Source organism: Ictidomys tridecemlineatus, chromosome 12, assembly GCF_052094955.1.
Source record: "Ictidomys tridecemlineatus isolate mIctTri1 chromosome 12, mIctTri1.hap1, whole genome shotgun sequence".
NCBI classification, from domain to species: Eukaryota; Metazoa; Chordata; class Mammalia; order Rodentia; family Sciuridae; genus Ictidomys; species Ictidomys tridecemlineatus.
The window spans coordinates 30,450,861-30,478,735 of record NC_135488.1 but is presented as its reverse complement, the minus strand read 5'-3'; the positions used below and the strand labels follow the sequence as shown (position 1 = coordinate 30,478,735).

Genomic DNA, 27,875 nt, shown 5'->3' with positions numbered 1-27,875 from the left:
TTGTGTGTGGTTGTTGGTGTGTGTGCATGGGTATGTGTTGTGTGTGGTTGGTGTGTGTGTGTATGTGTGTGGTGTATGTGTTGTGTGTGGTTGTCTGGTGTGTGTGTGTGTTGTATGTGCTGTGTGTGGTTGTCTGGTGTGTGTGCTGTATTGTGTGTGTGGCTGGTGGCCAGGGCTGAGGAATGCACAGGTGGAAGCAATACTCCAAACACTACTAATCCAGGACTTGCTGTTTTGGTGTCCACAGAAGATCCCTCCTGAAATGTGGCGCTCCCTCACTCAAGTCACCCTTTGAAAGTCAGACAGCCCTTGGGAAACTGCTCTCCCAGGTGTGACCTGTGGGCTCTCTGTAGCATGCCAGGTTCATCTAGGGCACTGGGCCTCCTTGGTGGATAGTGTTTTCATCTGTGAAAGGAAGCCAGCTGTCCTGAGACAGCCCCTCCGTTGCAGGCCAGGACGATGCCCACGGTGAGGCAGGCTGTTTTGAACAGGGACAGCTGATTTGCCCTGGGTGGAGCTTCCTGCATCAGGGACAGAAGGGACTTAGGAAGGAGTCCATCCCCTGGGGCTTTCAACCACATGAGGACGCTGAAGAGGCTTGGCCACAGGACCCCGGAGTCCCCATGTCTCCTGCCACTCCCAGAGGCCAGAGGAACCTTCCAGGAACACTCTTCACCAGCCTTTCCGGACGTCCTGTCTCTGTCTTGATCCCAACAGGCCAGGCAGGCCGGGGCACATGTGGGCAGAAGAGACTGCTTCCAAGGTGAGCTGAAGACGCAGAGACCTGGATTCAGATCCCACTATCCGTAGCTCATGGAGGAGCTGCCTGACTCTGAAGCCCACCTTTGGAACACAGCAACTAGCCCACAGCAGGTGCTCATGAATGCTCTTTCCCCTTTTCATCCCACCAACCCCTGGAAACGCTCTTGTTCCACTTCCGCCCAATGCAGACCTGGGTCCCCAATGAGGAACACACTCAAGGAGAAGCTGCGCTGAGCAGCTCCAGCTACGGGAGCTCAGGATCCGCCACCTATTCTGCATATGACTGCTCTCAGAACATTATCAGTAACTAGTACACATTTTTCTAAATTATAAAGATGATGCCTATGCATTGCAGTAGATTTTTTAAATATATAGGAAAATCAATGTGGAAGAAATCACTGATAAATGCAGCTTGTGGTGATGAGCGCACTGTCAGCTGGCTGGCGTATTTATTCACATTTGGCGTGTGGCAGGCATGCGTGTTACAGAATTCGAATCACATGGACTGTGGATTTTGTGTGCACCTTGTTCTCTTCACTGAGGCTGTGAACTTAAATGCTATGATGTGTGAAACAAATCCATAGTATTGGATGCTGAGGTTGTTTCAAACTTTTCCATGTTATACCTGCAGGAACTTGAGGGAAATATGTGCTACATTGGATTCTCTGAGAGCAATTCCTAGCAGCAGGAGTCCTGGCCCAAGGATGTCAGGACTTTGGGGGCCTTGACCTGCAGGAGCATGCTTTCTCTAGAGAGCTTAGGTCCATCTCCATGGTGGGGAGTGTTTCTCAGCACCCCCTGGTAACACCCAGGTGGAAGCAAGCACACTGTGTATAGCCCATCAAATACTGGAAGGTAGTTCTCAGACTTCCCAGCTTCCCACACTCACTGGCTAAACAGCCATTTCTTTAAAATCCTGCACAGTCTACTCTCCAAGCTCCTCACTGTATCAGTCTGGGGATTACGAAATATTCTGGTTTGTAATTATGGTTTTAAAAAGGCGCCACCTAGACAGAACACAGTACACCTAGTGTGCCCTCACCCATTGTTGCGTCCTTTGCTTTGAACCCTGTTCTATTGTTGGTTTTTGTCTCAGCAGCTCACGTGAGGCTCACAGGAGCCTGTGGTGTGGGGACATTCAGAGTCCTCAATGCTCTGGTTAATTAGAGTTTCTTTCATTTGTTGCTTGTTTGGCTGGTTTTTGGAGCCCAGACCCAGGACTTCTATTTGGTGTGTGACAGTTCAATGCCGCAGCTTGTTTAAATGCCAGAGAGGCCCCTGAAAGCCAGTCCTTGGTGCCTCCAGTGAGACCACACCACATGACCCTGTGGGCCCAACCTGTCCCTGTGCAGAGGTCAGGAGGAGGCCATGGGTTGTTGAGGCCTGGGCTGCCTGGCGCCACCTCGGCCGGCTGTCCACTTACAGAGGTTCTCAAGAGCAACCAGGACCTTGGCTTGAAACAACTCTGGTGGAGGGTGCAGCTGACTCCCTGAGAAGGGCTCTCAGGTGACGTTGGACAATCTGCTAGCAGGTGGGGGGTGGTGCGCTATTGGCTGGCTCCTCCGGCCAGACACAGAGGCGAGTCTGGAGGCTGCCAGGACTCCAGCCCCCTCTGCCTCCCTTTGGCCTCTTTCCCTGTGCAAATAGAATGCAATTCCTCTGTGAAGCTGGCATTTAACCTTAGTGTTATAGGCAGGCTGAGGGTTGGCAGGACCTGTGGCCAAAGGTCTATCGTGCCCCCTGCTCCAGCTCTGACCTGATCCCCAAAGGCTTCCTACACAGCTATGTCGCTGTCTCAGCCCCTTCACATTTCTTCTGAAATAGTCAAGCCTTGGCCACTCCCAGGTGCAGATGTGTCTACAGGAGCCTGTCCAGATGTTGAGGGGCTCCAGGTGGGCTTGGCCCCTTGTTCGCCAGATTCCTCACCTTCTGAAAAGACTCATGGCTGAGCAGAGCCCTCAAAGACACACGGCCTGCTGCAGAAACCCTGGCTGCTCCAGGGTCTGAGGTGACATTGCTCATGGAAAACTCCGAAATCAGCCTTTAGCCTCTAGATCTATAAGCTTCTGTATGGGGCAGGGAGAGGCAAATGTAGATGTTGGGACGGAGAAGCTGAGCTGCATAGACAGATAGCCTGTGTCCCGGGGCCTGGGCCAGTTCTAAGTGCTCTGCTGTACTTACAAATACAGGCAGAGACCTTGGCACTATGAAGGGTGTGGAGATGGAGGGACAGACGTTGGCCAGGGCTGGGGAGCGCAGACTGTAACAGTGAGACCTGGCCACTGAATGCTCTGACCCAAGGTGTTTGGGCAGCTGGAGTCCAGGGTCACAGGTAGGAAGGAACACACCTCCACGTGGCTCCCAGGGTACCCACAGTCATTATGCACCGGTTGCTGTTGGTGCCTACTTCCCACCCGAGGGAGATGGTCTTTAGTGTCTCTGGAGCCCAGACAAGAGACCTTGACGTGGTGAAGTGTTACCCTGGCTTTCCCTCCACGTTTCAGTGTTTGGATACTATAAAGGATAATGAGACTCTTATTTAATTCAAGTCAATTCAATTCCACCCCACTCAACCGTCTCCCATCAACGACGTCTGTGTCTTTTATCTCAATCATCATTTTTTTTTTTTGGAGGAGATAAAGCAGAAAATATAAACATACGTTAAAAATAAACCCCCTGCCTTGCTCTTCATATTTTCAACGTGTTTTCACATAACGTATTTCATTACAGACTCAAGCAGATGCTGTCATAAAAATGGTCTCAGATGTGGGATCCATGAAAACCAACTAAAAAGAACCCCTGAGAGCCGAGGGAGGAGAGCCATCCCGTTAGGCCCTGGCCCCACAGCTGCTGGGCCCCGGCAGTAGGGAGGCATTACTGGTTGTCACGATTAATCAAAGTGTTTGGAAACTTCTCTTGCTTCTTCTAAAATTCCTTTTCCCACCTTAATTTCTTCTTCCCATATTATGCTGCTTCTCAAAGAGAAAATCCATACATTTCAGGGCTGGAAGAAGCCCCAGTCATCAGTTTGGCCAGTGGTTCTCAAAGTGTGGTCCCTGGGTGGGTGGTCCCATCCAGGAACTTGTTAGAATGACTCAGGCCTCACCTGATCTGCTGAGCGTGAAGCTCGGGGACAGCATCCATGTTCTAATAGGCTCTCCAGGTGCTTCCAATGTGCACCTGTTTGAGGGCCAGTGATTTGAGTCAATTCCCTAATTCCTTAAGGTCCTGCGGGCAGAGGGTCAAGGTACACACATGGTGAGCAGCAGACTCCAAATGTAAAGCCAGTTCCCAGGCTCCTGTCCTGGGCACTTCCTCCTGCCACCACCCTGCCCCTGCTGACCCCCCACAGAACAGTTCCAATCTCTGCTTCTGAGGGTGCAGAGGCCAGGCGGCTGATGGCCAGTGTCTCATAGCAACATCTCCCTGCTTGTGGGAGGCCATGTTGCCTGCAACTTAGTGGGCAGCACCAGACTTCAGAAGTTCCCATCTGGGAGGAAATGTAAGTGCTAAAACTCAGAACACAGTAGGAGGCCACTGTCCCCGGGCCTCCTTCTGGACATGTCTGTGGGACTGGGAAAGCAGCCTCCCCTGCACCACACAGACAGCGGCCTCACCAAGGTGTCAGGGTCGTCTCTGGCCTGCCGATGTGTTTTAGGATGGGGGACGTCTGCCCTTCTTCCACTGCTGCTCAAGCACAGGGTCCACAGGGGAAGGCTGCAGAAGGGGCCACTGGATCCTCGATGCCCGCATTCTTGGGATGGTTTTGAAAACAATAAAAATCACATATTCCATGTCAGCGTGAGCCTGAGCAACTGCATGTTTACCGGGTAGTTATGAGGTGCCAGGCTCAGGGCCCTGTGGTCAATGAGTCACCAGGGCCTCTCTCAGGCACATTTCCACTCATGTGACGTCAGGCGTCCATCCCGGCCTCGCCCTTCCCGTCTCTCCTCCACTCTCTGTTGCCCCACAGATGGGCCATGTGGAGGGTTCCTTCTCCCCAAGGAGGAACAGACAGAGGTTCAGCCACTGGTTCAAAAGGAGGGTGAGGGTAGAACCAGGCGCCCCAGAGAACTGGAGCTGCTCTCAAACAACTGGAGAGAGGAGGAGTTCAAGATGGACATGGGAGGGACATCACAGGCAGGATCTCCGGGTTTTGCAACTGTGCCACAGACTGGATGGGACTTTGGGAGGCAAGGGCTGCAGCAGGTCAGGGAGGATGGTAGAGGGGGCCAGATGCCAGGATCTAGTCTGGACGAGACTCACGTCCAGTTCACTGAGCACTGGGAGGCCCTGGAGGTGAGGGAGGCTGGTGAGGGTAAAAGGGCAGTGGGTGGTCATGGGGTAGCCAGGGAGGAGTGGCCAGGGGGAGAGCCTCTGGTGTGAGGGTGCAGACAGACACTGCCCCAGGGATTAGCCCTGGCCAGAGCCAGTTACTGCAGCTGCAGCATCTGTGGGTCTGGCCTAACAATAACTGTGGGGAACGCATTTTCTCTTTATCCCTCACAATTTTTTTAGCACCAGATAACCGAGGACCTTTCCCATTTCCATTTCATTTAATCCATGTCACCACAGCCTGGAGAACAGGTGTGGGGAACGAGGAATAGAAATGTTTTGTGACTTGCCAGGGACCCATTGCCAGCAGGGAGCCCAGATCTCCTGTTCAAAAGCCATCACTCTCGAAAATGCCTCAGCGGGTTCTTGGTGTTCGGAGAAGCCAGAGAGTAACAGCCGGGGGAGCAGCCCAGGAGGAGCCCAAATGGCCAGCTCCCCAAAGCCAGTGCAGGAGAACGGGGAGAAAGAAGCAGAGAGTTGGCCCCTATCTCAGAGCATGCAGGCAGCTGCCCACCTTCCAGGGCAGCATCAGGGGTCTTTTGTGGGGTCTGTGCTCAGAAACTTCAGTGCTGATGCTTACGGTTGAGAGGTCTGGAGGAGCCTCATGTGGATGGGTGGACAGGAAGGCCCGCAGAGGTCAACCCTCAGAGCTGCTGGGAGGACCAGACAGAGTGCTGCCAGAGGGCACCACAAGCTCCCTTCAATGATAATGACTCCTGTTTGTTCTTCCAACAGGTGTCTATGGAGCACCTGCCATGCCATGGTATAGGTGCCTGGACCTCTGCAAAGACAAGTCAAAGGTGAGCTCCCAGCAACCAGAGGACAATAACCACAGCGCAGTTGGTGCCCTAGCCTGTAAATCCTCAGGCCATTTGTTACTCTTGGGGTCACTCCTCCTTTTAGTCCTAACACTGACCCAGTTCCTGACCTCTGGCCTGAGTTGGTGGGTGGTAAATGCTGCTTTTGAGTGGGCTCCCCCTGGAGTAGAACAATGGCCCACGGGGCCTAGACAGGTGGCGTGTTCTGTGGCCCAGGCAAGGCTGGGCCTCCTGCCTTTGCTGCTGAGAGTCACTGGTGTGGGTGGGGCTCCTCTAGGAGACCCCTCCCGCCTGCCGCTTGCAGCCAGTTAAATGTCAGGCACGGGGCAGGGCTGGTGGTGAGCTCTGCTGGGCTGGCGTGTCTGGGCAGCAGAGCAACCTTCCTAACAGTTGATGCCATTACCTCCTGGTTCCGAGAAAGGGTCTGGAGTCCCTGGGTGTTTCACCTGGCTGTTCAGCTCAGCTTGGTTTGGGTTTGGATCTTCCTGAGTCACTGATTCTCTGGGAAGACTGCCATTCTGGGCCCAGCTCCTCCTCCTTAGGGCACCTGAAACAGAGTGTAACCGGAGTTAGGTCTACCATGGACCCATGCCGTGACCTTGAGCAAGGCACTTCGCATCTTGAACTGTGAAGTGGGGGTAGACATATCCATTGGGCCTGTGTCAGCATCAACTACCGTCCACACTGCCATCACCACCACCAACCCCCTCAGCCAAGTGGGAATCTGCCGTGTGTGGTGCTGGGCAAGCTCTTCTGGAAGTAGCCATTAATCCTCCTCGAATTCTATGGTGCCCAAGTGAGCAGTACTCTTCATTGAGCCATGAAATTCGGTGGGGATGAGCAGAAATTTGGACCCTGCAGGCTGACTCCAGGTTGAAACTCTTCCTCAGCCTCCTCGCTGCTACCTAGGAAACTGGATTCCCTTTCAGTTAACGTATCTGGAGAAGCACAGAGACATCTCTTCCAGTTGCCAACTCCAACCCTTTCCAGGCAAGCCCGGGAACGGCCACAGGATCACGTCCAACTTAGGCCCATACCTGGCTCTCTGCGTATCAAGTAGCACGGAGGGTCATGACTGGGCCTGAGAACAGGAGACAGCAGCTTGTGGAATGAGCTCAATTTGTGCACTTTCCCAGGGCCTGGGGGAGGCAAGGACAGCAACTGTGGCCTGGGAATTGCTGATGGTGGCCTGGTATCTTGGGAATGTACTCAGACGACCAGGGGATGTTTTTCTAGCCTCTCCTCCTCCTCCCCATTCCTGGGATGGTACTTTGGACCCCACCACTATTCCCAGGCACAAAGAGAAGCCTGAACCTGTTGTTTTTGAGTGGTTTTGGTGCTGATCTCATCTCACAAAGCTTTACCTCTGTGGCGGTGTGTGCCTGATTCAATGCTGCTGTTCCACACGACGATAGGCCCCAGCACTCTTATGAGGGAGCTATGATGACATTTATTTTATAAATAAGGGGACTGACATTCAGAGAGGTGAAGAAATGTCCCCAGGACTGTACAGGTGGAAGGGAAATCATGAAACCGGGATCCAGATACAAGATCTGGATTCTTACCATGTTACAGGACCGTGCTCACAGAGAGTGCCATCTTGGTGGGCCCACCTTGCTTCTTCTGGACTGCACGAGGCTCTGTGCATGCTTCTGTCACCTTGGTGCATGACTCAGGCCAAGTCGCTAGGCCTCTTATGTCCCCTTACAGCACCGTGCTCATTCCAGCCAGGGCCACTGTGAGAACAAATCAAAGCAAGTGGAGAAATCCACTTTCAACTCACCAGAAATGTGTACAGCTCCAACCATTGCTGGTGCTTAGTACTGAAGGGGACCACAACTCAGACCCAGAACTCCAGGGACTGCAGGCTCAGGGAACCAGCAGTGTGAGCTTAGTGGCCCAGAGCTGAGGGCTTGCATCTTGAATACAGACAGGCAGGAGAGGTCAAGGAGGAAATAATCCAACACTGGCAAATATTTGGAGAAGGTGGGCTTTGAAAGACCTTGAGAGGCTATTGGCAGGGTGATGAGGTACTTCTAGAAGATCGCACTGTGGGAATAACCTGGTTCCAGAGCAGGAGTGGGGATGTGAAGAGGCTGGGCCTGTTCAGGTGGGGCATCTGTCTTTCTGGGGTTGCATTTGAGGAGGGGGTGGCCAGTGTCTTAGTCTGCTTGGGACACTTTAACTTTAATATACAGGGCAGCTTATAAACAGCATGGTTATTTCTCACTGTTCTAGAGGCTTTGGAAGGAACTACTTTCTGGATAACACCTTCTTGCTGTGTCCTCGAGTGATGGAAGGGCGAGGGTCCTGTGGGGCCTCTTTATGGGGCACTCATGCCAATCACAGAGCCTCTACCCTCAGGACCTAATCACCTCCCCAGAGGTGCCATCTTTCAAGGCCTTGGGGGTTAGGATATCAACATGTAAATTTGGGGGTGCACATTCAGATGATGGCACCTGTCTTTGAAGGTTTTTCAAGCCACGGGGAAGACTTTGTCATATCTTCTCTGAGCAAGGAGAAGCTCCTGCTGATTTTGAACAGGGAAATGACTGGACACCTGGTGCTAGAGAGGGTCCTCACAGGGCTGGACTAGAGGGGCTGGGGGAACCCAGAAGAGGGCAATGAGGGGGTAAAGATACAGGCAACAGGTGATGAGGGGCTGGCCTGGGGCTCTCACAGAGCGGGTGAGGAGGATGTGGGGCGTACCAGGGACAATAAGGAAGGTCATTGCACATGTCTCCAGTGGAGGAGACAGAGAGGACTTCCTCCCACTGCAGTACAGCTGCCCCACACCCTGGACACATGCTGCTTCCCCACATACCTGGGGGAGCCTGGCAGAAGGCACGCTGATGCCTCTATTTGCTGGCTGTCTAGCTTGGCCCAGAGACACAGAGGCCTCGCTTCCTCTGCCTTCATGCATTTGGGTGATCTTCCTCCCAATGACTGTCATAGTCATAACTATAATAATCATAGTGGCAATAACATGATTCTGAATGGATGGAGACTCTTTTTTCTGAGGATGCTAATATGTGTGAGGTGGGGATGGGAGGGGTCCTGCAGATGCAGGATGAGGCCCAACTGGCTGGAAAACCACTCCTGACCGTGCAGAGAGGACCTAGCCCAGAGGGATGTGTTTCCATGCTCTGGAGCACAGAATCAGGCCCAGATTAGGGCTCAAGTCCCCCTCAGATGACGGAGGGCACAGTGGCCCCTGCTGCCTGGTACACGTCCACCGGACTCAGCCTGGCTGGTAGTGATGGAGAAAGATGCTTCAGAGCTTCAAACCCTTCTCACCTCTAAGGAGCCTTGCCAGGGTCTCAGTGGACAGTGACCCTCCCTTCCTGCTCCAGGCTCCCTTCTGGCTGACTAACACAACTAGCCTATAACAATACACACCATCTCGCAGCATTTTATGAAGAAAATGCCTGCCTGTGTTTATTATCTCATTCAGTCCTCCCCACCACACTGATAGCATTAATGTTATCATTCAAGCTTGTTCTGCAAACTTACATGGAGCAGATAGTATTAAATACTGTGAAAATAAGGTCTGCTTGGGGTCAGTTGGGCACCCAAACAAGGGACTCAGGGGTTAAGTGGCTAGGTCTCTATGCTGCACTCAAACTCAGGTCTTCCCCAAGTTGTGTACCTTTCCCCGATCCACAAGGCACTGTATTATTATTATTATTATTATTATTATTATTATTATTATTGCTGGGGATGGAACCAGGGCCTCGTGCATTCTAGATAAACACTCTACCACTGAAATATGTCCCAGCTCCCTGCCACCTTATTTTTTTTTAACATGCAAATACCAAATTTCAGCACATTACTTCTGCAGGTTATGAATATTCATTTTTCTCATCCCCCAGGAAAAATCTATGAAAGGACTCTACACTTACAATTTATTACTATTAGTACCCATTTATGGCAAGTTGTGTGAAAGTTGTTTTAAAAAACCCCGTTAGGCTTAGCAACATGGTTAGGCATACAGTATTGTAGCTAATCAAAAAATATCTGTAAATGAGGTCTTGACTCCCAGCCTTAGCTGACTTCCTCTCAAAACAAGAGTATCTAAGCTCATCTTTAAAAGTCTTCTATACCCTTCACTTCTCAAACATTTGGAATTAAAAAAAATGTTTTGCAACTGTTTTTTAAATGATGTCCAATATTTAGGGAGATTACTGATGAGTCTGTTATAAAGAGGCAACACCTGGGCCCAGTAGGGACAATTTAAAAGCTTACCCTCCTTTCCAGTGGTGTGAAGGGGGACTTCATTGCATTTAGATTCTTTAGGTAGATATGGAAGGATGAGAAGCCGGAAATGCCTCCAGGCTGACAGTTCCTCTGCATGTTCTTTGGTGGGGACCCAGACAGAGGAACTCTCTTTTGACTGTGCACATGCTGCCACCTTCCGGTGAAACTTGGCATCTTCTGTTCTTTTTATTATTATTATTATTATTATTATTTTATTCTAATTTGTTATATATGACAGCAGAATGCATTACAATTCATATTACACATATACAGCACAATTTTTCATACCTCTGGTTGCACACAAATTAGAGTCACACCATTCATGACTTCATACATGTAGTTAGGATAATGATGTCCATCTCATTCTACCATCTTTCCTATTTCATTTCCCTGTCCCTCCCTCCCTCCCTTTTCCCTACCTATAGTTTGTCTAATCCTCCCAAGCTACTCACCCAACCCCATTATAAATCAGCATCCTTATATCAGAGAAATCCTTATGTCAGAGAAAACATTCAGCATTTGTTTTTTGGGGACTGGCTAACTTTACTTACCATTATATTCTCAACTCCATCCATTTACCTGCAAATGCCATGATTTTATTCTCTTTTAATGCTGAATAGTATGTGTGTGTGTGTGTGTGTGTGTGTATGTATCACAGTTTCTTTAACTGTTCATCAATTGAAGGACATCTATGTTGGTCCTACAGTTTAGCTATTGTAAATTGTGCTGCTATAAACGTTGATATAGCTGTGTCCCTGTAGTATGCTGTTTTTAAGTCCTTTGGGTATAGACCGAGGAGAGGGATAGCTGGGTCAAATAGTGGTTCCATTCCAAGTTTTCCAAAGAATCTCCATGCTGCTTTCCATTTTGGCTGCACCAATTTGCAAGTCCCACCAGCAATGTATGAGTGTACTTTTTTCCTCACATCCTTGCCAACACTTATTGTTATATCTTCATAATAGCTGCCATTCTGACTGGAGTGAGATGAACTCTTAGAGTAGTTGTGATTTGCATTTCTCTAATTGCTAGAGATGTTGAACATTTTTTCATATATTTGTTGATTAATTGTATATCATCTTCTAAGAAGAGTCAGTTCAATTTCTTGGCCCATTTATTGATTGGGTTATTTGTTTTTTTGGTGTTAATATTTTTGAGTTCTTAATATATCCTAGAGATTAGTGCTTTATCTGATGTGCATGTGGGAAAAATTTGCTCCCCAAATCTAGGTGGCATCACTATACCATCACTTCACTGATTGTTTCTTTGAAGAAGCTTTTTAGTTTGAATCCATCACATTTATTGATTCTGGATTTTAATTCTTGTGCTATAGAAGTCTTATTAAGGAAGTTGGGGCCTAATCAGACATGATGGAGATTTGGGCCTACTTTTTATTCTAAAAGGCACAGTGTCTCTAGTTTAATTCCTAGGTCCTTGATCCATTTTGAGTTGAGTTTTGTGCATGGTGAGAGATAGGGGTTTAATTTCATTTTGTTGCATATGGATTTCCAGTTCTCCCAGCACTATTTGTTGAAGAGGCTATCTTTTCTCCAAAGCATGTTTTTGGCCCCTTTGTCTAATATAAGATAACTGTAGTTATGTGTAGCTTGTTTCTGTGTCCTCTATTCTGTACCATTGTTTTACCAGTCTGTTTTGGTGCCAATACCATTTTGTTTTTGTTGCTATTGCTCTATAGCATAGTTTAAGGTCTGGTATAGTGATGCCACCTACTTCACTCTTCTTCCTAAAGATTGCTTTAGCTATTCTGGGTCTCTTATTTTTCTAGATGAGAAATAGATCTTCTGGTCTTTTCTATTCACTTAGTGAACACAGGTTCTACTTCCGGATCCCCTATGCTGGGGATACAAGTGAAATTCTGGGGGTGGGTGGGTGGGAAGTGATATGAAAAATAAGTACCTACACACAGAAAAAGGCAAGATAACTTCCTTACCTAGTGCTAAATGTTATGAAAATAAAGCATGAAGCACAATTAAGCAAAATAATTCACTGGAGCAACTGCTGAGGAAACACTTCAGCCAGGTGTCACTGAAGGCCTCCTGAGAAGGGTGTTTAATCCCAGAACTGACCAGGAGTGGGAATCAGGCCCCAGATAGGAGGTCCCCAGGAGCAGGGGGGATGAGAGGGAGCCCCTAGGCTACAATAGGAGAGACGTTCAAGACATGCAGAGCCTTCTAGAACATTCCATGTACAGTGGAATCCACTGGAAGATTTTAGTCTTAAACGTTCTTTGAGACTTTTTGTCTGGACTTTTCACTAAATTCTTCATGCAGGTGCAAGGAGCCATGATGACAGAGCCCCAGAAACTAAACACTCACACTGCGGAGCTGCACGTTTGGGTCACCTGGGGAATTTATGAAATCCTGGTGCCTGAGCAACTCAATCCTAATTGTGGATGGGGTCCAGAACTAGTATTTGGTCCAATATTTGTGAGTGATTTAGTGCACCACCAGAGCTGAGGACTGCCAAGCGTGTGGGAAACGTGGCCTCAGCTGAGGGTGGTCAGCGACAGCCTGACTCTCAGGGCGAGGGTTCCAGAAATCCCGGGGTAGTAGGAAAGCGCTAATTTGGGGGTGGGCGGGCTGACTTTTGCTCTAGTGGGCTGTGAAGGGAGAAGGAGAAAGCAGACTGCAAAGTGCTGGGTATTATGAGAAAGAGCTGGCTGGGTTTGAAAAACGACACACGGGAAGGAACACAGAACTGTTTTTATTACTTTGGAGGAAAAGATGGTACAGAAAAGGTGCAGAGGGGAGTCAGGGTGGAGGCCTGATCTGCGGAGGCGGATCTGGAGCTTTGGGAGGCTCACTCTGGTGGCCCCTCATGGACCTGTCCTGCCTTCAGGCATCCCACTCTACCTGGCCTCTTAGCTACCTCTCTTCCAGAAGCTTCCAGGAGAAGCAGCTGCCTACACCCCGAGGCCAAGGGACAGGCTCCTGCGTCTTGCCAGCTGCCTTCCATGGGCACACCCTGGCAGGTGCTAGGCTTCCTGTGGGTGAATCTGCACCGCAAATCCAACCCCAAACCGCTCAGGCCGGAGGGAATTTATAGGCTCAAATGACAGAAGAGTTTAGGGGTGTGGTTTCTGGTGGTCTAGTTCCTGAAGCCAATCGCTGTGGGAGGGGAATACAGGGCTCTGATTGGTCGAACCAGAGTCACATTGGACCAATGGGAGCAGTGGCTGGTGTGGTGGGGGTGTCATACAAAGAGAAGAGCTCAACCCAGAGACAGCAGCAGTTCACCTGAAGACAGTCATCACGGACTGTAACACCCAAGTGAGGGCCAAGGGTGCTGGCGTGATCCAAGCCAGCCAACATGCCCTGCGAGGTCTCGTCATACCCAGGAAGAGCGCAGAGCTGACCATCTTCCTTGTCCCATTGGTGGATTTGAGTAGCTGTGGGTTGAGCTTGAAGATTTCGAGGAGCACCGTGGCCACCGCCTCAGGTTGGTTGAGGGACGGCCAACGATGCTTGTTGTAGGGTGCAGGTGACCCAACTTCTCCAGTGACACGCATACTAGAAAATGCCTGGCTGTCTCGCTTGCTTCCCCCCGCGAAGCCTCCTCCTCCAGGTGAGTCCTTGCTCCAAGGTAGGCCCATCTTAGTGACAAGGAGTAAAAGGTGATTTGTAGACATTTCTTTTTTCCCCTTCAACATGGATTTTCTTTTCCAGAGCAGTTTTACATTCAGCAAATTTGAGCAAAGAGTACAGACTTCCCACAGGATCCCTGCCCCACCAACTCCCCCACAGGAGGTTACGTGTGTTAGGATTGATGAACCTACAGCGACGCACCTTTACCACCCAAAGTTCATGGTTCGCATTACGGTCCATGACGGTGGGCACTCTGAGGGCTTGGGTAGACCCAGGATGGCAGGCATCACCATTATAGTATCACAGAAGAGTGGTTTCCACTGCCCTCAAAATCCTCTGTGCCCTCTTTACCCTGTCTGTTCCTCCAGAGGGCTCTCCCCTTTCCCTCTGGCAACCATTGGAACTTTTTTTTTTTTAAACTGTCTCCACAGTTTTGCCTTTTAGTTGAAATGCAGTATATAGTCTTAAGATTTGCTTCATTCACTTAACAATGTGCACTTAAACTTCATCCACCTCTTTTTGTGGCCTCTTTTTAGTACTAAGGAATATTTTATTGTCTAGATGAACCACAGTTTATTTATCCTGAGGACATCTTGTTAGCTTTCAAGTTTTGGCAATTATGAATAAAGTTGCGAACATCATTTGCAGGTTTTTATGTAGATACACATTTTTAACCCCTCTAGGTCAATACCAAAGAGTGCAATTGCTGGATTGTACAGTAAGAATATGTTTAGTTTTGTAAGAAACTGCCCAACCGCCTGTCTACTAGTTTGCAGTTTGCCCCAGGAATTAATACAAGAGAGTTCTGGCTGCTCCACAGCTCCATCAGTACTTTGTACTGTCAGCGTTCTGGGTTTTGACCATTCTAATAGGTGCGCAGTGATGTCTCTTTATTGTTTTAATTTGTAATTCTCTGATGACATCTGATGTGGAGCATCTTTTAATATGCTTGTTTGCCATTTTTAGTGAGTTATCTGATCAGGCCTTTGACCCACAGGCTGCACCAAACGGTTTGTTTTCTTACCAAGTTCATTTTAAGAATTCTCTGTATATTCTGAGTAGCAATCCTTTATTAAAATGTCTTTTGCAAAGTTTTCTCAATCTGTGGCTTGTCTTCATTCTCTTGAAGCAGACAGTTGAGCTAGTGCCTTTCTCTTGGTCCTAAACAGTAGAAATCTTTGTCTCCAGGGCTAGAGTGATGGCCATGTGGTGCGAACACCAATGGAGAGCCCCGGCACTGGACTGGCTAATGGTGGGTTTTTATTGAGCTAGCAAGAAGAGGAAGCAAGGCTCAGCAACTAGAATCACCAGATGAGAGTGCACTCAAGGTCGTGAGCAGGGAGCAGCTTCTGGAGGTGACAGCACCACGGACATGGGCCGGGCAGGTCTGGATGGCTGTAAGAATGTCCAGTCGGGGCTGATCATTAAGGGCTCAAGCTGTCATTATTGATAAAGCCCTTACTGCTGGAATCTCTCTGATTGGAATCAATGGGCTCAGATTGGAAAGAAAAATGCTGAATTCTTTTTTTTTTTTCTGCTAATATTTGTGAATCCAGACCTGTGATCAAATATCAAGAAAAAATTGAAAGATTTCAACTTGGATCAGACAGCATCATGAACAAGCCGCCTTATTGAGCCTCCTCAGTTCTGAGTTTCAAGCCAAATGTAAAAGGAAGAGAGGGGGGAAAGACAGTGACAGAAAGAAGGATGGGAAGAGAATAAAAAGAGAAAGGCGAGAAGGGGAAATCAAGCAAGCAGGGAAGCAGGAAACGAGGAAAGTTTGCTATTATGGGCTTTCCAGATGGCTTAAAATTGAAGACATGCTGGGGTGGAGCTCAGCAGCAGAGCACTTGCCTACCATGCTTGGGGCCCTGGATTCCACCCCAAGGCCTGCAAAAGAAAAAAAAATGAAGAAGGCAATCACAGCAGGAAAACTTAGCTGGCTCCTTTTCACCTCCTACCTGCCTGCTTGGCTCGAAGTCATGCCCCACCTCATTACCTGAGGAAGAGCAAGAGGCCCGGGCAGCCGGGACCTTGTCCAGGATCACACGGTGAGCTCAGGACATTGTGCCTCTTCTACCTAAAAGCTTACAGAATTGGCTTCTTGGACGTGATATAATTAGAACCTCATATAGAAAGCAAAAGTCATTAACAGCAGAACGAAGATGACTGCAAATGGACCTACAGAATCGGGGAAAGAGGTAGCTGGAAGCAGGTGACTTCATTTCCACAATGCAGGCAACAGGGCAGTTTCACAACCACCCTGACATCCTGGAAGGCTTGTGGAGGAGAACTAACCCTCAAGGCACAGGAGCTCCCAAGGGAAAGAAAAAAACAGAATGAATGAGAATATAATCTTACGTTTATAAAAAGCAGTACCTTTTTCAAAACAATCATGGGTGTAAAGCTACTGTCCTTGCCAATTTGTCTCAGGTTGGGAAAGACGTACAGGACACAAGTAGAGCTGGCAGAGGGGCTGATGGACCCTAGCCCTTGCCCAGTGCCCTCCTCATGCTGTCTGTCCCTTCAGAAGGGCCTCCACAGACATCTTTCCCCACTGTTTATTCTCCACTGGTGCCGGCCCTGCCTCTCTCATGGCCCTCAGCATCAGGAAGGATCCCTTTCTCCAGCAACTGTACCTTCTAAGTCAACATTTTTCATGCCTGACTTGTTGGCCCCCAGCCTTGCTGCTGGGAAGAGCCATCTGAAAACCTGGCCCTGGATCCCTGTGCTCACTGGGGGCACCCAGGTGGTGAACTTTAAAAAGTCACAAGGTCATTCTGATGTGCGCTGAGGGCTGAGAACTTTCCTGGCCCTGTGAGAGGGCCTATTCTATAATTCACAGTTGCCAGAGTTCAAGAATATTGAGGTTTCCTCAGGACTTTGTATGAAGAGGTACTTAAAAAAAGTTAAATACATTTTTATTTGATACATAATCATTGTACATATTTATGGGGTACTTCAATACATGCATACAAATATGCACAGAACAGATCAGGGTACTTGGCGTATCTATTACCTCAGACATTTACTTTTCCTAGGACCATTCAAACTCTCCTTTACTAGCTGTTTTTCCCCCCCAGACTCATGCACATATTTAGCTCAGTCACTTTGCAGCAGGTGTGGGGGTACGCACCTGTAATCCTAGAAACTCACAGGCAGCCTGAGAAAATTAGCACAATCCTATCCCAAAATTTAAAAACTGAAAAAGCCCTAAAGATGCAGCTTGGTAGGAGAATGCCACTGGACTCCAGTACCACAAAAAGGGAACAAAACAAAGCCAGAGAGAAATTTGTCACATTGCCAAGAGAGTGGATTAATATGATTGGCAATTCTTGAGTTTTAGCTATTTAAGAATGTATTTGCATCTGAGAGTCTAGGAAAGAAAACAGTGTCAGAGGGTGAATTCAATTTATAACAGTCAACATTTGTTAGATAAGCAAAAGACAATGCTGGATGATAGCTTGACCACATACTCTGAATTTCATTATGGTATATTTGAATTGGAGTAGTAAAATTCATACATTGAAAGTATATGACTTGATGTTTTAAAATAAACATAGGAAGGATTTGTAGGAAAAAATTATATAAAATATCTTCATCATCGCGTAACATTTTTACAATGTAGGTTCAGTTCTCTTTCCTCGTTCTTGACCTCAGGCAACCACTAATTGAACTGCTAGATTTTCATACAAATGTTAACTTACAATGTAAACTCTTTTGTCAATTAACATGCTTTTGCGATTTTTTGATGTTATATTCACCTGTAGTTTGTCCTCTCTTATTGGCAAGTAGTATTCCACTGAGTGTATAGACCATATTAATTTATCCATTTACTAGTTTATGGTCACTTAGGTTATTTCCATTTTTTTTTCTACTGCAAAAAATCTATGACTAAAATATTCACACACACAAAGTTTTATGAGAGTATATTTTTGTTCGCTTGGGAAAATACATAACAGTGTGATTCCTGGGTCACTAGCTGTTTTGAAATATTCGGTTTGTTGTTGCCAACCATAGTTACCCCACTGTGCTGCAAACACTGGAATTATTCCTCCTACCCGTGCGTATTCCAGAAGAACCCCGTGGCCATCAGCCCCCTGTCTCCATCCCCTTCTCACCCAGGCTCTGGTGACCACTCTCCCACTCTTCTCTTCTCCAAGACCAATGTTTCAGCTTCCATATGTGAAGGAGATGTGCGGTATGTGTATTGCATACTTTACTTATGTCACCTAATGTCCTCCAGTTCGTCCACTCTGCTGCAAATGAGAGGACTTTCTTTTTGTGGCTAATATTGTGTATGTACAACATGCTTTCCTGACTTGTCCATCTGCCAGTGAGCGCCTAGGTTGATTCCACATCTTGGCTGTGGTGAAGAGTTCTGCAGTAAACACAGGATGCCTTCTTGAGTTACACCCCAGGGTCTCATGCGGATGGGCTGAGGACTCCCTGCCTCTCACTGGGAGTCCTACCAAGAGCTCCTGGAGGTGGAAGCTGGGCATTGCTTTTGGTGGTTTCCTCGTCTTTTGCAGATGTGGTCAGAGTGCAGTATCAAGTTCTGCCACACACACACAAATGAACCTGCAAACAAAGAAAATGCGTTGTTAAATAACTTCATCATCACAAATTAAAGGAACAAGGCATCAAACTCTCCGGCGATGATAGATAGACCAGAAATAAAACTAGCAACCAGAGAGCATGCAGGAAAGGCTAAAATAGGTAGCATTAATAAAGAAAAAGAAAAATACAATCCTACATGGAACACCTAACCAAGTAATTAAAATGGTTAGAAAATCAACAAATCAGTCAGCCCTTGCAAAAAAATAATAATAATTGTACCAGTAAAAAAAAAAAAAGAGAGTAAAAAAAATGGAAACAGAAAGAAATATGAGCCCAAGAATGGAAACCAAGATTTGATTCTTTATTTAAAAGCATGACTGAAATAGTCTGGCTTGACCAACCAACAAAAGAGAAAGAGTATTATGAGAATATTAACTTGTTTTAAAAAGGCAATTATCATCATTTAAAAAGGCAGTCACCACATAGAAAAAACATTTTTTTCTTAATGTTATCTACAAGTTCGTGTAGCTGTAACTGCTAAGAATGATTGTGCAAATTAAATAAGCCACTTGAGAATCCAGACTGTTGGGAAGTCTGGCCTTGTGTCATCAAAGGCACACTCTCCAGACCTCGAGGAGGTGTGGGAGCAGGGAGACCAGAGCCTGGGACCCTGGTGCCACTGCCACTCCCCTCCTGCTGGCTACTCTCCGGCTTCCTGTCCAGTGGCTGCTGTGGCCTAGGGCCCCATGCTCTGAAAGAAGGTGGCCCAGTTGTGACCATGCCCATACAGTGCTGCTTCCAACAGTGGGCCCAGAGGACCAAGCCTCAACTTGTGGGCCTTTGGAGTGGACACCTACTCAAGCCAGAGCACTCGTCAGGGGAGTCCAGATTTCGTTGTCTTCTTTTAGAGAGTAGTGGGCTTTATTAATTTACTGGTGTGTAGACTGGATCTCACTGTAGACTTCAGGGCAGGTCTGGAATTTTTCTTAGTCTCTAGTTGGAGAAAACCTTACTCTTAAAATCATGGCCTTTTGGGGGGGATCTAAATTAAATGCCCAGGATGATTAGCAAGATCTCTTCCTTCTAAATGGTCAGAATATCAAACTCTCCCAAAATGTGTGATCTCTGGGATCTCTGGCCAGCTCACAATGCTGTCCTCATCCCCGGTAGCTATTCTCTACCAGGATTTTAGAATTTGGCCAAGATTCAAGGTGAATTAAAATGCAGTTTTCTGGGGATATTTCTCGGTCAGTTCCATCTGTCATATCTGCTTCCTCCTTTCAAATAGAGCACTATGCCCTGGGCTGAACTCCTAGAGCTGCATTTTGGAAAACGACCCTAAGCAGGAACATGGGGTGGATGGAAGACTTATATTGAGTGTTTTTTTTTTTCTTTCTTTCTAGGATCACATTCCTCTATTGTCTGCTGCCCGGTGCCTGAAGAAGAGTTGCTTTAGCATCTTGTTCAATTTTATCGTTGATCAGAGAAGTAAGGTATGCTTGGCACCTTTCACCCCACTCTAGCAGGAACCAGAGAACTTGCTCCCAAGTCTCTTTATCACACATGTACAGTTATGCTCTCATAGAGATGGTAATTTTATCTGTTGGATGAGAATTCTGCCTGTTTACCTCTTTCTACAGAGGCTGGGTAAGGGATAGAAATTAGGAAAGAGGCTTGGATGGGGATTTTGTATGGGAAGGCATGTGCCTGGGCCAAGCACTACCTGGTTGTCCGCCCTATGGAAATGCTACCGTACTAGTTAGGCACCAGGTGCTGCATTGCCAGCTCCCACTCTATACACATAATTCCCAAATAGCAGTGCCTCCTGTCTTGAGATTCCCCTGAGGTCTGTTTCCTTCGTGGACCCAGATATACAGTGATCACCATTGGCTTATACCAATTGGAGATGAGGACTCTCCAGGGCTGTACACTACCATCTAGTGGTCTGACAGTAACTGGGAAACAGCATTCCTCCCGGGGCTGCCCTTTGCTCTTTTAGGGAGACATAGGCCATGCATGGCTCATGCAGAAGAGCACAGCTCTGACCTGTGGGAGCGCCACTTCATTGTGGATCAGCAATAGCACTGAGGCTATTTAGACTGATTCCTTAGCCTTAGTCCTTGTTTTCTGAGTTCAATGTGATCGTCACCCATGTGTTAATGCTGCCAGCATTTTTTTTAGTGATGACCATTCTCTTCCTTGCTGTTTCTAATTTCTACATTGATTACGTGGGCTCTCAAGTTCCCCCCTTAGAATGGCATATTTGCATATTCTTTTTTATGTGCTTATCTTTGAGCTCCTGTCTCTGTGAACTAAGTTCTTATTCATTTACCTTAGCACCTAAGCTGGTTCTGAAGGCATTCCTTCAGTTGTTTGTGGCATTATCATCAGGGATGATTCGCCCCTGGAGCACTCTGCCTTGACCCACAGGACCGACAGGAGCCCAGAAAAGAAATGTTTTTATTTCTTTCAAAGTCAGAAAAATAAATAATACCAAAAATATGACATTGAATCTACACTGGTGTTATATTAATATTTGTGCCAATGAGATCATAAAGTATACTTTGAACACCATTTTTATGGAGGAAGGACATTTTTATGTAGGAAGGAGTTCAAAAAGACAAAAATTCCCTGTGACCACAAAAGTCATAATGTGACCCTGATTATTTTACTTAACAAATTAACATGAATTCCTTGGTATCACTTATCACCTGGATCCTAACTGAATGTCCCTGGCTGTGTTGGAGTTATCGTTTCTAGCTGGTTTGTGGGGTTAACACCTTGTGCTTGGCTGGCAAGACTGTTGAGTCTCTAGGGTGCCCCTTCTTCCCCTGAGCCCCACGCTGACGCTGATGACCTTTTGCAGAAACGTTAGTTGCCTAGCCACTCTGGTTGTCTATAGCTACCTGTTTGATTCTTTGTAGTGGCATTTATCTTCTTTCTCCATTTTCTACGTTGCTTGTTAGGGAAGTTAGTTGTTCAGGCTTCGTATCTACATGTTGAATGTTCAGGGTAAGGATGCGTCAAAGGCAGGGTCATATTGCTTCGTGTCTTGTTATTACAGAGGTGCCTAACGGCTGATGTCCCAACTATAGTGACGCTAAGATCAGCAAAGACATTCAGGTGGTGATGGATGATAATTAAATGCTTCAACTTTGCTGCTGGAGAATGCTCTTGTCTGGTCTTGAAAACCATGATTTTCCTACTTTGTTCATTCTTGTAGCAGTATCCTCAACACTTGGAAAGATTTGTTCAGATGCTTCATACAGAAAAATCAGGATAAATGCTTATTTTTTCCTTTAAACTGCTGATTTTCATATTAAGCAGTTGGTAAACTGGTTGCTTTTATTGCTGTTCAATGAACCTGAGTGTTTTCCTCTTTCTGCTGAAAACAGAAGCAATACAACCCAACAGCCATGCCTGTGCCGGAACCCAGGCACCCTGAGCAATCATCTCCAGGAGAGGAGCCGAGATTCCTTAAAGGGATGGTTCCAGGACTGGGGCAGGAAGTACACAGGACAATGCCCAGACAACTTTCATGCCAGAAAGCTGAAAGTTATCAAAGAGTAAAGACTTGAGTTGAAAGGACATAGGGTCTTACCACAGCAGACAGAAAGAACATCAGAAAAGACCTATGTAAAATGTTTTTCTGTGTAGCAGAGATTGAACCCAGGGGCGCTTAACTACTGAGCTACATCTCCGGAACTTTGGGTTTTTATTTTATGACAGGGTCTTGCTAAGTTGCTTAGGGCCTTGCTAAGTGGCTGAGGATGATCTCACATTGCCTCAGCCTCAGCCTCCTGATTTGCTGGAATTACAGACAAAATGAAGTATTGATTAAAATAAACCAACCATATGAAATCTATGTGCTCACTATAGGGAGGGAGGGAGAGAGAGAGTAGAGGGAGTATAAAAAGTGCATATGCAACATTTTAGTTGTCGCCAAACTTTCTCTGCAGAAGCTTCTATATCACTTCCAGAATTGTGCAAGCAGTGTTGTTTTCAAACGGATTCCCAACAGAATACACCAGTGAACTTGGAGGAAAGTGATGCCATTATGGTGTAGTTTTTATTTTTACTTGTCTCATTTTGAGCCCTATTGAAAAATTTTTCTCAATTCAAAGTTTTTTTTCAATTATTTTCCTATGAACTTTCTGTGCATATATCTTTTAAATTTACTCAATGGCTACTTGGCCTGTTTCCTCCTAAATTTCTAAGAGTTATTTGTATATTAGGGACAGTTGTCCTTTTCTGTAATATAGGTTGCAAATACACTTTCCCACTTTCTCATTTTTTGATTGATTGTAGTCATTTTTGTTTGTTTGCCATGAAAATTTTTTTATTTTGTTTTTCATTAATGCAATTGAATGTATTCGTCTTTTAAAATTGCTTCTGGATGTTGTGTCATTAAATGGGTGATGTCTTGGATTTTTTTTCAATACATAGAATATTGTATTTACATAGAGTACAGTAAATATAAAAGATTGGAATATGAGCTGGGTGTGGTGGCAGTCGCCTGTATTCCCAGCCCCTCAGCAGGCTGAGGCAGGAGAACAGCAAGTTCAAAGCCAGCCTCAGAAACTTAGGCCTAAGCTACTCAGCCAGACCCTGTCTCAAAATAAACTATAAAAAGGGCTGGGGATGTGGCTTAGTGGTTGGGTGTCCTTGAGTTCAATCCGAGGTACCAAAAAAAAAAAAAAAAGAAGATAAAATTAAACTATTTCCCCTTTTTATTGGTTCTTTTTAGTTACACATCACATTAAGGTTCATTTTGACGTAACTATAAAAGCTCAGAAGGTAGTTTGCTATAACTCAGTCCCTGCTTCTCCCCTCTCCCCCATCCTCTCCCCGCTCCCCCCTCCTGTCCCCCTCCCCCCTCCGCTCCCCCTCCCTCCTCCCCCTCCTCTCTCCTCTTCCCCCTTCCCCTCCCCTCCCCTCCCCCCTCTTCCCTTTCCTCTGCTCCACTGATCTATTTACTTTTAGCTTTTTGCTAGTAGTCCCCAAAGCTAAAAGTAAATAGACTTTTCTGTTTACATTTGGACTTCTTGATTCCCTGCCCCGACACACCAGTGCATCTGTTGAGCCACCTGATGAAGACCAGGCATTTTGTGATCCCAGAGAAACAGGCAGCTGATGGCTGAGCTGGTCTGGCCTTGGGCTGCCTGGAGCCCACCCGGGGCCTGCGAGTCCTCCTGCCGGACAGACAATTCCCCAGAACATCTACAATGGAGGAGACCGCTTTGTGCCCAGACCTAAGACCAAGGAAGACCACTCCGTGGTGGCTGCGGGGGGCCGAGAAAGCAGGCCCAGCTCAGATCTCAGGAGTGACCACCACACGGGCTCCGCCTCCGACTGCAGCTCCTCGCCTTTCACACGCCCCCGCCCCAATCAGGTTATGAGGATGCCGGATCGAGGATCACCTGCTTCCCACACTCTCATAGGCCCCCAGTCCTGAGGCTCCTGTCCTTTCCGGCTCTTAGTGAGACCCCGGGTTCCCCTGCCCACTCCACTTGCACTGCCCTGTTCTGGTAGCCCAGGGGGCCGGGGAGTCCCAGGGGAAGGAGCAGGGCGGGGGGTCTGAGTGCAGGTTCCAGGCTGCCAGGTGTGAGCCGAGGCACCCGGGCTTTGGCGCACCGTCCTAAATCCAGGTGTGCCTCTGACTCTGGCAGAGAAGGTCCACCCCAAAGCCTCTCCGATCTGTTCCCACTCATCCCTAGTGTCCCTTTCCACCAGGCATCAGCCAGGAGAGGACCCCAGGGAGGCCTGCAGGGCCCATTTGCTCTGCCCACGTCCGGTGCCCTAGGGAAAATCCTCCAGACTTGGGGTGGGCGTGGAGGGGGTTCTGCCAGCCGGTGGTCGCCTAGCACCGCTGCCCCTCTGTTTGTTCCACTTGGAGTCCCCAGTTTCTAGACGTTTCTGTGTATTTATGTCCCTTTCCCTTTTTGATTGCTGTGAGTCAAGTTTTTATTGGTTTTAAATGTTGGCTCTCTAATTTTGTCAGCGCTGGGGAGGGGAATTCTGCAGTCTTGCCGCTTTCTGGTAAAGAAGGTGTCTCCGTCCCCCACCAGCTTCCTCCCTTAAAACACTTGGTGAGTAATCCTCTTCTTCACCTTTTCTGTAGATCCTGCAAGCTCTCCTTTCTTTTCAGGTGATCATTTTGGCAACAAACGTCATTTTTCCCCCTGCTAATGTATACTTCCTCCAGGTATTAAAACAGAATCAGGCTCTTGGTTGAATAAAGGAAATAAAAAATACCAGAAATTCATGGCAAAGGCATCTTCCTTTCACCTAGTGTGTAAGTTGGGGCTTACTGCAGTGGTGACCTGTGGTCATTCCTCAGAGTTTATGTCCATGCTACTCAATGTCCCATGTCAATGGGGACCTTTGCTCAGTGAATGGGCAGCCCTATTTATAAAGGATTTTGTCATTGTCTTGAACAAAATTGTTTCCCCAGTGTCTTAGTCTGCTTTGTGCTGCTATAACAGAATACCACAGGCTGGGTGATTTATAAAGGAGAAATTTATGTTCTCACAGTTCTGAAGGCTGGGAGTTCAAGGTCAAGGGGCCACAGGTTCCGAGTCAGGTAAGGGCCCCCTATTTGCTTCCAAGGTGGCGTCCTGATGCTGTGTCTTCACAGAACAGTGGGCAGGTGAACCCACTCCCACAAGCCTTTTGCACAGGGCATGAATTCATTCACAAAGACACATGACCTGGATGCCACAGAGGCCCTGCCTCCCAATGTGGCTGCAGTAGGGATTAAGTTTCCCACAGGTGGATCTGGGGACACATTCAAACCACAGGACCAGTCAGTTCTCCTCTGAACTGTTCTCCACCACCATGTTAGGTATGTCTGTGCACCTTCTCCAACGGCCCCCAGCTGGCTGTCTCAGCTTAGGCTTCTCTTGGTTAAGCACTTGCAGCGACTCTCGCTGGCCTCTCCATAGCAAGAAAAACACTCTATGTGGAGACCCGTGGTTCATAGTGTGCCACTCAGAACTGCAGTGACCAGGGACGTCAGGGGCATGAGTTTAGGAATTCTGCTCACCACCAGCCAACTGTTGGCCGTAGTTAAAATACGGACCTGATTCTCCTTATTTATGCTGGTACATTTAAATTTTTTTATATCCAATGTCGGATACTTCCAATTAGCCTAGTTCACTGGGTGGTAAGTTCTGGGAGGATCCGTACTGGATGATCATGGCAGAACTTGGCCCTGTGATCAAATAAGAAATAACTCTGCAGACACTTTCTGTATTGTTTCCACGCCCACCCCCTACCCCTTCTCCTGGGCAGCTGAACAGAGTGGTCCTGGGGGGAGTGGCCTTGACCATGCTGAGCTCAGGAGCAGAACACTCAGGCCCATAAGTCTCAGGCCCTTTCTGTCTCTCTTACAGCCCTGAGAAAGGAACCAGGGTGAGCGCTGACCACCCTCCTCTCTCTCCTACTTGTCTCTTCCCTTCTGAGCCCTCTGTCTCTGCTGAACTCAGGGCTGGGAACACCCTGTGCGCTCAGAACCCACAGCTGGGCAGTCCCTTCAGGAAGTTGGAACTCTGGTGGGGCACGCCTGCCCCCTGCTGCCGTGTAGGAGGAAGCGCAGCCTGCGCTGGGGAGGGCTCCGAGTTCTCCAGAGGATGCTGTCTCAGCACATGTGTGCTGCTATGGCAGACAGCCACATGCTAATAACTTTGTAAAGAAGAAGGATTCTTTTCTTATGGTCTTGGAGCCTGGGAAGTCCAAGATCAGCAGGCTTGATGTCTGGGGACAGTCCCATCTGCGTTTCCAAGACAGCCTTGAACTCTGCAGACTCCAGAGTTCTGTGTCCTCCTATGACAGAAGGTGGGAAGCAGAGGGCGAAGCTCTACCTGTCAGGCCCTTGGGTGAGGGCACTTCATCCCACTCATGAAGGCAGAGTCCTCATGGCCAGTCGTCCACCTCTTCACACCATGAACAACACACTCAACCAAAGCAGCTGCTCCTGAAACCACAAACTGTGGCTAATGCCAGCGAGAGAGGAGCTGGGGGTCTGGGAGGCTTGAGGATGTACGGGTCGTGTTCCTTTCCTCGGGGCAAAGGCATTCATTACTTGGAATGGAAGAAGAGAAAAATGAAAAATTGCATCATGAGCCAAGGGCTTCAATGATGTCACAATGCATAAAAACATCTGTATGTATAAGCACCTCGAGGATGGAAGAGGTCACCAGTCTTGGCTCTTGGTTAGAAACGAACTTCAACTGTGGGCTGAGCTTTTTTACCCAGTGCTCATCACATTGCACAAGTGTTATCCTGCTCAGGGGTTCACTCATAAGCAAAAATCTATTATGGTTAACTGTGCTCCATGTACTGGGGAGGTGTTTAGGGCGGATGAAGGGAGGAAATAGAAACTTTAGTAACACAGTCTCTGTCCTAAGCAGCTCACAGGATGGAAGGACCTGACAAGGCAGAGTTCACAGAGGGTCAGACCATGGAAAGCGTTCACTCAAGGCCAGCTCTCTCCCATCCCTCTCTGGTCCCCCGAGTGTCCCCCTGTACGGTACCACCTGTACTGCTTTCCTACCTTGCTTCTCTTGATTCTCAGCTTAGGGGCTATTTCTCTGGGCAGTCTTCAGCTTTCAAGTTCACTGAAATGTATTTCTGGGTTACTGTGTCCTCACCACACTGGGTTTCCAAATGCCTGGTCCACACGTTTGTTCCTTCAGCAGATCCTCAGCTCTGCTCATTGATGAAATTCAGGGCTTCATACAAGATGTAGACCATAAATAGCCACTGAAGGGATTGTGGCTACTCAGCTTGGAGAAGAGAGCCAACAGGACAGAGACGATCAGACTTGTGAAGGTCTTTCCTGGGCTCTGTGTCAGAGGCAGAACTGACTGATTGATAGAAGAGAAAGACTGTGGCTTCAAATCAGTAATGTTGCCCAAACCAGAGCCAACCCAAAGTAGGATGCCCTGCTTTTGGATCCTTGGTTACTAATTTTTCCTTTATGTAAGTGTGAAGGCTCACGTGTGACACAATTCAAGAAAGTTCAGAGGAGAAAAGATTGGGTTGTGAGAGTCTTAACCCCATCAGTGAATTCATCCCCTGATAGGGATCAACTGAGTGGTAACTGAAGTGGTGGGTGTGGCTGGAGGAGGGGGGAATTAGGGCTTGGTGTGTGTGTGTGTGTGTGTGTGTGTGTGTGTGTATGCTTCTTGATCACCATGATGTGAGCTGCTTCCCTCTGCCACACACTCTGCCATGATGTTCAGCCTCATCTTGAGCCCCAAGAAATGGAGCCAATCTTCTATGGCCTAGGACTTCTGAAAATATGAGCACTCAAACTTTTCCTCCTCTAAAGTAGTTCTGGTTGAATCCTTTAGTCACAGCTGCAAAAAAAAAAAAAAAAAAAAAAAAAAAAAAAAAAGCTGACTGAAACAGTAAGTAATGCTGAGATGAAAAGATTCTGTCAGCTTCTAATCATTTTTGAATAAATATTATATAAGTAACCCTATCAGAAAATGTTGCAGTCATAATTAGCTAATGCAAAGTTTCAAGAGATTTTAGT

The 27,875-nt window shown here is 47.5% G+C and overlaps 2 long non-coding RNA genes across 3 annotated transcripts in view; one reads left to right on the top strand and one right to left on the bottom strand.

Moving 5' to 3' along the window:
• Window positions 1–1,489: 1,489 nt before the first annotated feature.
• Window positions 1,490–7,123, bottom strand: LOC144369160 (uncharacterized). Of its 2 annotated transcripts, XR_013428631.1 has the most exons (4): window positions 6,953–7,123; window positions 6,319–6,462; window positions 5,678–5,878; window positions 1,490–4,516 (listed from the first exon to the last, which is right to left on the bottom strand). It is a non-coding gene; the product is annotated as an uncharacterized LOC144369160 (long non-coding RNA). The 2 variants fall into 2 exon arrangements; XR_013428630.1 differs by lacking the exon at window positions 1,490–4,516 and having other exon boundaries at window positions 5,300–5,878.
• Window positions 5,673–27,875, top strand: part of LOC144369159 (uncharacterized) — a 72,404-nt gene continuing 50,201 nt past the window's right edge. The window contains exons 1-2 of the long non-coding RNA XR_013428629.1: window positions 5,673–5,897; window positions 19,738–19,827. This is a non-coding gene — a long non-coding RNA (uncharacterized LOC144369159). The remainder of the gene's footprint in view (window positions 5,898–19,737; window positions 19,828–27,875) is intronic.